This window comes from Coenobita brevimanus, chromosome 51, assembly GCF_032717465.1.
Source record: "Coenobita brevimanus isolate Jiangsu-jjx chromosome 51, ASM3271746v2, whole genome shotgun sequence".
In the NCBI taxonomy this organism is placed as follows: Eukaryota; Metazoa; Arthropoda; class Malacostraca; order Decapoda; family Coenobitidae; genus Coenobita; species Coenobita brevimanus.
In genome coordinates, this window is record NC_137004.1 from 6,606,769 (window position 1) to 6,621,064 (window position 14,296).

The window sequence follows — 14,296 nt, forward strand, 5'->3', positions numbered from 1 at the left end:
AATGCTGTCATTTATTTATTACAGATATATGTTCTTTTTATACGTAACCGTTAGAGCAAGTATTATAAAAGCATCGTGTAAAAATCCGCAACTGAAATGCGATTGCAGGTAACGGTTTAGGTCTCATCCACAATTATGTGCATGTAAACCCATCAAGATATTCACTTATGAAAAACCGACTTTAATAATCCCCAAACTTGCACAACACTGAAATAATTCGCGCATAATTAGCTTTGTGTCAGGGCCGGAAGACTGGTTGCTAAAAATTATACGTATCCTCTTTTACCAACATTACAATCCAGGAAACAGTGGAAGGAGAAGAAAGGCAGGAAGGAAGGAGGATGTATTAGAGGAGAGAGAAGACAAGGACTGGCCATAAAAGGAGGAGAGTAAGACAAAGGATGGGACGGGGGGAAAGAGGAAGCAGGTGAGGGAGGTAAAGAGCGGATGACGTGCCATTTTTGTGCAGTAATCACGAGGTTGCTCTGTAAAACGCCCCTGGAATTGAACATTAATCAACGCAAATAATGAAGCAACAGATTCTGAGTACAAAGAGTGAAGAGCACAGGGGTGAAATAGGTGATTACAGTAACAGAGGGGAGAGAGGTAGTTAATCTTGTAATGACTGATAATATCTCACACAAATAATTAGACTGAAGTATACGGGACGGTGGGAAAGGTAGGAAAGCAGAATGTATAACCTGACACCTGAACTGAAGATGTTACCTGAGATATGACAATTTCGCCTGGACCTTCCTTTATTTACTTATTTTTTTTTTTAACACTAGTCTCGATTATTAATCTGTTTTGCCCTAGGACACATTTAAAAATATATTTGTGCTGTCTCCAAGCCTTTATATTCACACACACACACACACACACACACACACACACACACACACACACACACACACAACACACACACACAAGGTTTATGGTCCCACAACTCTCTTTTATAACTGTACTGAGACTTTTCTAATATTTTGCTTAACACTATTAGTCTGGAATTTTGGAAATTATTTGTGTGGCATATATCCGAAATCAGGATGTGTAATACGGCGCTATCAAGCATGGAAAGAATAGTAGTAGTAGTAGTAGTAGTAGTAGTAGCAGTAGTAGTAGTAGTAGTAGTAGTAGAAGCAGTAGCAGCAGCAGCAGTAGTAGTAGTAGTAGTAGTAGTAGTAGTAGTAGTAGTAGTAGTAGTAAAAGATGATTACAAATTACAGATGTTCATGGCTTTTTCCCCAAGACAAAAATGAGGAAAATGTTACAATTGTTCGATTTTCCAACCTTGTCGCACACATACCTGCTGGATATATAATGTTGATCTTGTTTTCCGTCCCAAGGCTAAAGGTAAGGGAAAGTTGTGTGATAAACTTGGTGAGAGAAGCGCCTAGATACGGAGGAAGGACGAGGGGTTGAGGGAGAAGGAGAGGGGAGAGGAGGAAGGGATAGTGGAAGGGAGACGGGAGAAGGAGGGGGGAGAGAAGGAAGGGAAGGTGGATGGAGAGGAGAAAGGAGGGGTTCTCTTGTGTGTGTGTGTGTGTGTTTTTTTTTTTTATGTGTCCGACTCTGGGCATAGGCTTCACAGCCTGCTCTCAAGGCCCAGTAGTCCTCCTATGTACCACACACCTCTACATGTCACCACTTCGGCGCTAATACCCACCGTCCATATTGAATACATGCTAGGGCTGTCTCATACAGGACTGGTATATTGGTATTAGCGGGGGTATTTTTACAACATGTCGGCGGGTCTTCTGGTAGATCAGTAAAGTCTGATTTTTACGAAATTCAAATCCTTAAATTGTTCCCTGCCCCAGCGGGATTTGAACCCGGGTCCGTTAGGACTACAGGCCACCTCTCTACCGATTGAGCCACTGTTGGAAGAAAGAGGGAGGAGAGGGGAGAAGTTTGCGGCGATGTTGAAATAAAGAGGGAGAGGGAATGGAGAGTGGGGGGGAGAGATCTTTTCGAGTGACCTATGGGAAAGGAGGCGGTGGGGAGGGCTTCTGTTTTGTGGTGTGGAAAGGTATAGTGAAAGAGGAGCAGAGAAGTGTGGGGAGGGGATATCGATGGTGAGGGGTTCGGAGAGGAGAGGACTCAAAGTGGGGGGTTAAACTGAGGAATGTGAAGGGGGAACTGTATGAGAGAAGTTGGGGTTGGGTGTGTGAGGAGGGGGAGAGGGGCAAGGTCTGTGGTGGCGTGGCTCAATCTGTGGCTCTTGCTGTGTGGCTCAACCTTAGTGCAGGATTTATCGGGTCTGGGAGAACAAGCTAAGAACTATCCAGAATAGCACAGTTAAGGTTTCTTTCTAGTCTGATTCCTCTGTACTAAATACCCGTATTTCTCTGCTTTCGCTCGTGTTTGTTCGTTTATGTATTTTTACGATACTTTCCGGAAGTTGAAAATACTGATCTCTGTCTGGTAGAACCGTCAACGGCAGCACCCTCACCCTCTTCCCCAGTATAAAACGAGGTGATCGGAATATTTATAAAGTTATGTTCATACTAGTTTACACAGTATTTTAAGTTACTAATTCTGTTTTGCATTCTTAATCACGATTACGTTTATTTTATGTTTTAGCAAGTAAATGTGACACGTGTTATGTAAGAAAATTTTTAATATAAAGTCCTGTACGCGTTGCAGCCTGCAACCGAAAGATAGTGCACGTAATACATTTTCCATCTCTGCCGCTTACACGTAAATAAGTTTCGGAGATTGCCGTGTATCATGATTTGTTACTTTTCAGTGTCTGGTATATTGGTATAGCTGAAAACAAGAAGGTGTATTACCGGTAGATACTGTAATGTATTCAGTAGAGTTATCACAGCTAAAGAGACAATGTAACTCAGCAAAGTGTGAGAGAGTGGAACCAGTGATGACCAGTCCAACTCCGGGGACTCCACTCAGTTCTAGTTTCATGCCCAGACTAGGCTTATCAGTCACCACTTTGTGTTGATGTGTGGAGAGCAAGCCTCTTAAGAGAAACGATATCTTAACAACCTCGTCCATGAGGCACAGTTCCTTGGGCGGGACTCTCGAACATGTTTACGATCGATTCTCTGTCGTAACTTAGATATGTTTCGGTAGGAAGAAGACGAAAAGACATGGAAGGTTTTCACTCTTTCATTTCCTTCTCCCATAAAAAACAGAACCCAACTAGATAATTCCTCTCGTAACAGAAAGAAAAAGAGACACTGGATAATTATACCGTGTCTTTTCCCTTCCTTTAAATAAAAATCTGAGTTGCGGCGGAGAATCGATGGTAAGATGTTTGAGTGCCACTCCTGGGCTGGAGTTGGTGGCGGCGTCTGGTGTTGGTGTTGAGGCGGCAGACTAATGGTGGGGACGCCAGACACACTTTATGGCCGCACAAAAGGACACTCCACTTAGTTTATTGTGTGTGTGTGTGTGTGTGTGTGTGTGTGTGTGTGTGTGTGTGTGTGTGTGTGTGTGTGTGTGTGTGTGTGTGTGCGTTTATGTCTGTCTTTGCGAGTGTGTAAGACGTACTTTTGTTTCTGTGGCCCGAAGCTTGTCAAAACATGACTCTGGTGAAGTTCAGGCTGAAAATGCCCTTCTCCTGCCGTCCACCATCGTCCTTTCGGGGGATAGGGAGTGAGTTGAAGGACATATACATAACAGGGCAGCTACACTACCCGGTCATTTCAGTGCCACCGCATGAAGGAGTCTCTTTTCGGCAACAAAACGTATCATATTTAAGCCAGTGTAACAAGAGGCAAGCGCTGGTAATTGAAGGAGCCAGAGATGAAGTGCAAATTACAAAGGGTGCAGAAATGAGAAATGTGCGGTTTTCAAGCACTTCTTTATAACAAAACCTTTAGTATATTTGGAAGATGAACTGAAGGCAAGAGTGAGACATGAAAGGAAAGTGGGAGTGACGAGAACTGGAAAAAATGCTTGGGAGTTATGAAGGATTCGTGCGCGCGCGCGCACACACACACACACACACACACACACACACACACACACACACACACACACACACACACACATTAAAGCAGTGAACTGTGGACAGTGCGTGAGGGACATCAATTTCTTCAAAGAAGGGGCGTTTTTTCATTCATTCTTGGTGTCTCCAGACGATTTTATTCATATTGGAAAATTTTCGGTAGGTGGGGGCGCTCACCATCCACTCATTCAATGTAGTGCTACTCTCGGGTGTCTGCCCTGTCCTCTCCTCCATCCTTCTTTCCTTCCATCTTCTGTCTTTCTTTCCTTCATTCTTTCCTCGTCTTTCTGGCTGCGGGTGACTTTACACTCCCTCTTCTGTCTTTCATTCCTTCATTCTTTCCTCTTCCTTCTGCCCGTGGGTGACTCTACACTGAGTGATAAGCCAAATGGGTTCCTGTACACCAGGAAACCATTTACTACGCTGGGTGGTAACCATATAACCAAATTTTGGCGCCTGGTGGTTTAGTGGGTAATTATTGTGCTCCAATCGGATTGAGCTGGTGAAGGTTTATATCCAAGGGATGGTTGGGGTTTATTGCTCACATAATGCCACTCAAGGGATGAGTGAGGTTGGTCACTCTCATCTTAAATGTCAGGACAAACTGCCTAGCCCCGGGCTCCTACGCTCCTCATGAGGCAACGTAGGATTGGATGATGGATGGATGGATGGATGGAAATTTTTCGACTACTCGAACGTATATATAATCTTAATAAACCCCTTCACCATTAAAGATCAATCGTAAGTTGTATAAAATCGTCTTGAGACAGCAAGGGATAAACGTGAGTGAAAACTGTTTAAATACAGATTACGTTCTCTCGTAAATCCCTGAAAGTGACATGGGGACAGAGGAACAAATGAGAGGATTCGTGATTAATGTGTTTGGAGACAACAGACAGGGAGAGACTAGCTAGAAAACTGTATGACAAGGACTGTTTAACTGGCGAGACGACCTACAACGAGGTGGAGAAATAAAGCCGAAAAGTTTATGAAGGAGAGTGGTGTGTTGTGGTAAGAATGGTTATTTACTATGTACGAACTGCAATGAATGAAGTTCTTCCGTTCAGATCACCCTTTACAGGATGCAGCGTTACGTAATTAATTGACAGATGGAGTGTGTAAAATATGCCAAATCTTTTTTGTCAGTGTAGTGTGCAGACAGTGAGAATAGTGAACGATGACCAGAGCAGGCTATGACGCACGGATAGAGCTAAATTTACTACTTGTCTTGATAGGCTATGCAGTCCATATTTGATGCGACATAGCACTCCTCCGTGTCCTGCCGTGTGTGTGTGGACCCCTGTGAGACTGAGATAGACCTTAGATAGATATCTGTGTGGACGCCTGTGAGACTTAGAGCTTAGATACTTATGTGTGTGGACGCCTGTGTGAATAAGTTAGAGTTTAGGTATGTGCCTGAAGAGCTTAGGATTGTAGGTAACTAAGAGATCTGATCAAAGTGGATAAGGTATAGTGCATAACTTTTGGCCTGAAGTAGGAACACGGTATTCCAAAATATCAGTTTATACTTGAGTGGCAATAACAATAAGGAAGACAATAAGGCAGACACAGACAAGCCTAAAATATCTGCAGGATGTAAGTATTCGTAGAGATTTTAATACACACACACACACACACACACACACACACACACACACACACACACACACACACACACACACACTACTGAGTGAAATCATAACAAGTGTGGATGGGGAAGCTAAATTTTATATGACACAGTTCTCATTTATTTTACTGTCAGACTGAGGTGACGGGACAACCAATTCATTCTTCTAGTAATACGGGTCTGTCCTGATTATATCGTGCGATATTTGGGCAAATAAAATACTTAAGACGCAACGACGAATCCCTAGTAACTTATTATGTACGGTGACGAAGATTCTTTAGTCATCGCCACCGTTCTATGTATGTTACTCGGGACCTGTCTTAATCCTTTCTCTTTAAAAGGTCTCCCGTAGGTTGTCTCAACAGTAAACCTATAGCGCAAAACACGTCATCATGTTGAGGGAACTCACAAGTGGCCGTGCACTCCAAGACAGCATCAGTGTTGCTGCACACACCACTCAGGCTGCCACAAGTGTGCACCTTAATGCTGCTTCAGACAGCAACACCCAGACTGCCACAAGTGTACACCTTATTGCTGCTCCAGACTGCAACACCCAGACTACCAAATGCATGGCCACAACTGTGTACCTCAGTGTTGTCGTCTTGTGTTGCCGAGGTTCCCGCAGCGGCCACGGCCTCGGGGGTCCTTAATGAAATGCAAACAGAGCCGCTTAACCTGAATGGCATGCATGAAACTGGCCTGTGGCGGCTCGTTTGTCTTCCTTTTATTCATGCACCGCACACTCTGCTAATAACGTGACAGTGACGACCTGTAGCGTTGACTTAGTGGCCACTTAATGTGTACACAATTAGAATTAGTATCATCATCCAATAAAGCTGACAGTTACTTTAATATTACTATTACTGACCGTCATGTGGTTTAATGTGATCGTCTGCTACTTAAGTTTCAACCAGACAGACTGTTTAAATTCCCATGTTGACTGATCTTGGCTATTATTCTGCATGAGTATCTTTCTCTGGTGTCTATCCTGCAATCTTAAGTTCTGTACCTTCCAACAACTGCATAACTTGGCTATAATTAACCTGCCCAGTAAGATGACGTCAACTATTTTATTCAGCCTGTCGTCTGATGGCTTTAGCCTCTTTGGATGAACCTTTGTCACCGACAATAAAGGCATTACAAGCAATCAAGGGAACACATTGAAGGCCATGACGCCTTTTATTTTTTAACACCAACAGAGGATTTCATTTAGCTGAGAAAGGTCATGGTTAAGTGGTTAATTTAATTCTAGTCTTGTGCCCTGACACTCTTAAATATACCGGCATTTTGAGGCGCCTCGTTGCCCTGCCTGACCTGTGACCTTACATTACTGCGTGTGATAGGTCATCTATAACAGAGTAATGTACAGACGGAAGGAATGATTACTCCCGCTGGACTCTGGGTTACGAGATACAGAACAAAGAATCCCAAAGAATCCCCAGTGAGTTAACATCTTACACTTCTGGTGGCCTTACGTAACTGAAAAACTCCAGCACCTTGTTGGACATTCAGATGTACGGGCCAAATGCACATAAATGGGATGGTGCTTACTTTTGACGACTGTGCAGTGACCTTTCAATCCTCCTTCCTTAATTCTCGTTTCCCTTTCCTTCTATGTATATACAAGAAACAGAGACTAGGCTACTGTAGGCTAGTACTTTTAATGCCAGATATTCAGCCAATATCTCTAGTAACATTCCATGATCAGTAAACCTCGAGGTGCATTTGGGAGACTAGAACCTCTACTGCACATACATGTTAATGATAGTTGTTTTGATGGCTGTGCAGTAACCATTTTCTCTTTCTCCTGCAGCGTGGTTTTCCGAGTGGACGGTGGTGCGAGGCCAGGCCGAGCTGCCGTGTTTGGTGCCCCGGCCCACTGACCCCTCCGACAAGCCTCTCCTGGCACTCTGGTACCGGGAGACGCAGCCCACCGTGCCCATATACAGGTGGGTCCCGCTGTTGTTGTTCTCACCTGACTTTGTATGCGTGGAGTTTTTTTTTTTTTTTTAATGATCTCCAAACCATGACGGAGATGATACTGTATTTGCTTAGGGTCTTTCCTTCTTCCAAGTGTTTTTCATTTTGTTGCAATTCTTTCATTTCTATACTAGTCGACAAAATTTGGTACAGTTGTTCCTTGGGCAATCACCCCGTGGCATCTTCCTTATTTATACTTAGCAAAGCCATTTAAAGGGTGTTATGGAGTCGAAGGTCAATCCTTGCAAACATAAATTGAACGAATTATGGTGAATATTTTCCTTCCTGGCTGATTTCTCCCCTAAAAAAAAAAAAAAATGTTTTACTGGCATACATTATATATTACCGGCATTCTGAATGTTTCCTCTGCTTTATAAACTCAAAAACACAATAAAAGTCTAAATTGTGACGCTCATTCTGCAGAGTGGATTAAGAAAGAAAAAATTGTGTTCTCAGCCTAATTGGTGGCCACTTTGCTCACGGCCATTACACTTCAAAAACTTGTCTAGAAACAGAAGTTGATGAAAATTTGAGCGGTAGTTTGGGACTTTTGGATGTGGGAGCATCTCTGGAAGTAGATCTGTATTTATGTCCCTCACTAACGATTTTGGGATGCAAGGTGCTTCACTCCCGTAGACTCTGGCAACTCGAGCAAAGCAACACACAACTCACCAAGACCATTAATCTAAGGGCCCTGAAGGTTCCGCATGTACTATTTTGTACTTGTTTTTATAACCAACAATTCTGAGGGAAAAAAATAAAAAAAGGAAAGAAAAAAGAAATATCTGGCAATGAATGGCAAGTGAGTCGGAATATTGAGAATGTTTTTGTGTGCCATCTATGACCTTGGATGTAGAAGAAAGATGCAGCGTTAATGTTTTTCCCACCCATATCCCACCATGGTGCGTTGGAATAAGACGCGAATATTTTTAAAAACTGTTGACCCTAAAACATTTTAATCTGACGCATCGCCTGGTCACTGAAAAATGAATCTAGAAAATATTTATCGTTTCTGATGTGTCGAATTTCAAGAGCTGGTTGGCGTGCGTGGAATCTTGGGTTTTCTTGGGTTTGTTTTTACTTTCGCCTCATATTATCTTGAAAATTCGTTCACACCAGTAGTCTTGCATTTCTGTGGCTGGTATGATAAAGATCCGCTTTTCTTATACCCTGGAGTGATCTGGTATTACACTGTCTTACTGGTATTGTACTGAGTCTTTGTGGTATTAGACGCAAAAAGTTCTTGGCTTCATATTTGTAAACACGGTGATTTTCTCTATTAATTTTTCTAAACGTTTTGCGTGCATTAATGAACGTGTGTGTGTGTGTGTGTGTGTGTGTGTGTGTGTGTGTGTGTGTGTGAGAGAGAGAGAGAGAGAGAGAGAGAGAGAGAGAGAGAGAGAGAGAGAGAGAGAGAGTGATGACATAAATCCCAAATAATGGCTCCCCCAAGAGCCACACCTGCTATTTTTTCCCTCCGTCCCAGACACTCCTTTGATATACGCTAATTACTCCCACGCTGGCCCGCTCCCACAGCTACCAGGCCTCTTGCATCGTCTATTTTCTCACACACCATATGCCCCTTTGTGATGCTAATTGTCTCTCTCTGTGTCTCTGTCTCTCTGTCCAGTTCTGACATTGCATTTCCACTTCTGATACCCGTTTGTTTCACTCTGACTTCCCGCTTACATTTCTGATACACAGTGTCTCAAAGGCACCCTTCCCTTGGAACTTCATCTCCTCTTACCTCCTCTTTCACACTAGGATTCCTGTCCCTCACTATTGCTATTTCTGTCCTACAACCATACCTCACCGTGAACCAACTGTCCTTCCAAGTCCGTCTTATACACTGGTCATCTCATTCAAATCATCTACTTCCCTTTTGACAAATGTATCCCTGTCAGTCATTACGCTATCACCTTCATTATCAGCACCCTATCATATATTAGGCTCTACTTGTCTCCTTTCAGATATACCCCCCGATCCCCCTCCCTTCTCTTTACTATTAAACTTATCTGGAAGTGTCCTTGCTGGAAAGGGTAGTAAGATGAATTATTGCTCACCTGTTTAACGACGTGACTGACGGCTTTGTACCAGAATAATTTATCACAGCGTATTTAACCAGTGTAAGCAGATTAATGTATTGACTGTAGTTCGCGTATTTCATGCTGATGGAATAACGACCAGATAATAGATTTTCTCCTTCCTTTCTTAGCTAAAATTGCGATGTTTGAGATGGGTAGTGATTTTGAACGAGGAAGAGACCCAGTGCACTTTTCTTTTAGCTAGCGAATTTAGTGGACAAAGAAGGTTAACCTCTTCACTATAATGACGTCCAGTTGTACAGTTTTGTCAGTATCAAATGATTTTGTTTTGCTTAGGGAACACCGCTTAGAAGAAGTTAGATGTAACCTTGACTATACCTGACCCATCAACTATGACGACGTCGTTTATTATATTTTAAGACGGTGGCGACCACGATACACTCACTTAAAGAAGTGCTGCCTACTTATTCCTACACTACTATCATTCTTTTTTCTGTCCTCCTCTACTTGTATTTCTCCCATCCCTCTTGTCACATTTTATTATTCTTCCTTCCACTTCAGGCGCCTCTACACTGAGTGTCAAACCTACTGTTTCCAGTAACCCAGGACACCATTTCAAAGCTGGGTGGTATCCATATAACTAAATAATGGAGTGATGTGGCGCCAATTGTGGTGCTCCTGTTAACTAGGTGGAGAGACGCAAGTGCGGCGTCCATCTGGAAACCAAACTTCCGCACTGGTCCCCTCGCCTCGCTTTGGTAGGGCTATGTGTACCGCAGGGGAACATCCATTCAATGCACAAGACGGCCCTGCAGGAGTGACTGCTTGCCGCCTGGGATTAGTGGCTCTGCTCGGCCACACAGACAGAGGTTCCTCAACAACAACAACAATTGTTACCACCAATCTGTTTTGATCAGCTCCAGAGAGAAACCTGGTACTGTACGGGTATTTTCATTATAATTATTATCATTATTACTATTACGGCCTTCTGCCCTCTGTACTGTGTTTACCAATGCAGTGTTTTGATGTGAGTAGAGGAGACGCCTTGCTCACTGTCTCCCAGCCCAGCCTGTCAGTAGGGTCGGGTCTTTCATTCACCACCACATCTTTGCTCCTGACTAAACCCCTTCAGTCCCATGAATTTTTCCTCTTGTGTTTCTTCCTCCTGCCAAACAGTTTTTTTTCCCCCACTTAATTACGATTGCTTCTTTCTATTATATTCTTGTTCCTAATTTTGACAGTGATGATGATGACGATGATATGACGTGATGCTTATTAAAGAATTATAAGAAGAGTAGTCAAAATGTAAATGCCTTGCACCAAAAATCCTACGAATATCCAGGGCTTCTGTTGTTTCTCGCTCGCTACGCAAATGAAATCTCTTTTCCTTAAATTTGCTCAGCTCGTTCGGTCCAACTGTGCCGGAAAATCTGCTGCCGTTGTGTGTGGATGCAAAGGAAGGTCTGGGAGGAAAAGGACACGAACTTAGTGGCAGGAAATGTTTTGATGATTAAAAAATTAACTAAGAAATTAATTGGCGTCTACGGGAAGGTCTGGGAGGAAAAGGACACGAATCTGGGGTCAGTAAATGTATTGCTGGTCAAGAAATTAACTAGAAATTAACAAAGAAATTAACTGTTGTCCACAGGAAGGTCTGGGAGGAAGAGGACACGAATTTGGGGTCAGGAAATGTTTCGCTGGAAAAGAAAATAACTAAGAATTTAATTGCTGTTTACAAGAATGCCACAGCACATGTTTTAGTAGCCATGAAAACAAACGATAATACCTGCATGACACTGCGACACAGGACACAAATGATCCTTCCAGCGCCTGAATCTGATCATGGAAAAGGAGGTCTGATTTTAAGCTCCTTCTCCTCCTCTCTTCATTATCATCGTCGTTGTCGTCGTTGTCATCGTCGTCGTCATCATCATCAACATAATTAACTTTCCCACAGTTGTTAATAATGCAAGCAGACACTAAAGCAGACAGAAAACGCATAAGTAAAATAGCCATCACCAAAGAATCAATGAAATCATCCATGAATCTTTTTGGTCACCATTCAAACCCTCGATAACACTCAGATCCATCCCGGAGGGGGGGAAAAAAATCCATATTAAATGTGAACAAATATGAAAATAGTAGACGAGGGAAATTCAGGGTCCGTAAGTTAATGCTCATGATGTATTGTGAAGTGGTAATGCAAAAAAAAAAAAAAAAATAAAAAAAAAAAAATAAAAGTCTACGGAAGCCAAGGACATTGCATCCGAAAATCATTAGTGAGAAAAATGGACAGGGCAGCCTAGCTCCCGTACGTAAATATTCCCCTCTTCTGTGTTTTCCCGCACCAGGAAGTATGGGATTCCAAGGGCAAGTGTCATGATGCTGTGGAGATCCTGTGTCGCGCCGCTCACGTAAATCATCATTCCCTCGTTTTTGAAGACTCCAACAGGCTTGCATGTGTCGACTTTGGTCATCTTATGGCGGCTCTCCATGCTGCTCGATCCCTGGCAGCTTCCCTATTAAGTTTCTTGTCCCTGAGGTACCGCTGAATGGCCTCGTCCCAGGTCATTTCGGTCTACCTCTCGCAACCCTACCCCTAACATTAACTCTTCTCACTTTCTGCACTCAGTTATCATCCCCCATCCTCTCCACATGCCCAAACCATCTCAACCTACCTCTCCTCATCACAACACCAATACATCGCATAAAACATTAGTGTCATCCTCTCACAATCACATCCCTGATTTCACCCCAACAAAAGTGCACAGTATCTCAGAAGTGTATTTATGGTCAGACGCTTTAATCTTGGAAGGGGTGGCCACAAACGAACCTCAATGCCACTCGTCTCCGTCTTCAGGCTGCCCTCTCTTCAACTGCACTGTCTCTCCATTCCATCCCTCCATCTCATCCTCGGTCTCCCCTTCCCATCTCGCCAACCAAGCACAAAACAGTCTCTCAAAGCCAGTCATCTTTCACCAATAAATTAATCGGAAGTCGGAACAGCTTAAACTTCCCTTTGCACACAAGAGCGTGTTGTCTCGCCCTAACTCACGATAATGATGGCTAACAGAAGCTACTCGTAATTCACACCTGGCTTGATTGTTATTTGATTACCTGGTACTATTCATTTTGCGGTGTTGGCATAACTCGCTTACCGAACACTGTTATTACCTTCTTGATGGTGGACTGTTGGATTGATTTGAGTGCTGCTGCAGGGAAATCACTGTGTAGTTTATGGTCTCTCTCTCTCTCTCTCTCTCCTGATAATTATTACTCTTTATTTTTTTAATTCGGTACAGGTGAGAGGAAAGAAAACTAAGTGAAATTTTCCCCCTATTGATACAACCGTAAAATTTACACAGGAAACAGTTCTATATACCATAACTTTTTCACATATTTCCAAAACCTTTAATTTAGTACCATATTATAAAAGTTAGTCGACCATTCACATATTTTTACAGAAATTTGTTGGAACCAGAAAGCATAACCACCGTTTGTATAATATGTTTTCCGATGATATGATTTTCCATCCATGGTTATCTGAGTTTCCATTTTTACCCTTACCATTTTATTTTTGGCCATAGAGTAGAGGAGACAGTTTTATTTATTTTACATCATGCATCCACTCACTGATGTCGCTCTTTATTTATCTACTTATATTTTCATCTATCTGTCTATCTATCTAGCTATCTATCTATTTTTCTATCTGTTTTTTTATTAATTTATTTACTTTTTAATGAAGGTAAACGAATTCCTGATGAAAACTATGAGTGACATATTTTCTAAGTGTGGAAATGCTAATCCCTATGCCTATATTTCCATCTCCATAATACCTTTTCCTGAGCGATTTATTTTGTTTATTACACCTTACTGTCCTCTTCTGTGTTACATAAATCCTTCCAATATGGCCATACTCTGCATAAATAACGTACAAATGGATGTCAACCGGCCACATCCAAAAATAAATCACTACAGAAGAGGTGTTAGGGAGCTTCCTTAACCGACGAGAATAAGAGCCTTGAGCCTGAGGACGTGATTTGCATTTAGTTCTTGCCCCCTCCAGACGATTTTAATCAGCTTAAGATCCCATAGACTGAAGGGGTGAATAAAATCTACATCTTATTCCTTCAATTCGGGAAATTCCTCCTAAGGCGGTAAATTTTCTGCCGGTAACAAGAATGAATAATAATACGGTTTGCCATCGCTGTGAGACTCAATGACGTAAGGTAATTGTGTTGTTTCACAAGTAGTAAAATTCCTATTCTCTGTCTGTCACACACACACACACACACACACACACACACACACACACACACACACACACACACACACGTGACATTAATGTATTCATATCTCTCCCGGTTTGTCTTTCTGCCTTCATGTCTGTATATTAATTATTCTGTCAAGCTGGCTGTTATCTATAGACATATCTGTGTATGTATGCATGTATGTATGTTCACAAGCGAAGGTCGTGCTGCTTACACTAGGTGACATGGAAGGAACTGTCCACACAGAATATCTCCCCAGATGTGCTCCTGTTAATACCGTACAGTTTTCTGCCTGGGACTTTCAATACATCAGCAAGACACAATGGGACACAAGTGGCAAGGAAAGCTAACTGGTTGGCTGCTTCACCACAACAGTCCTTCTAGAAACAGGGCTTGGTACCTT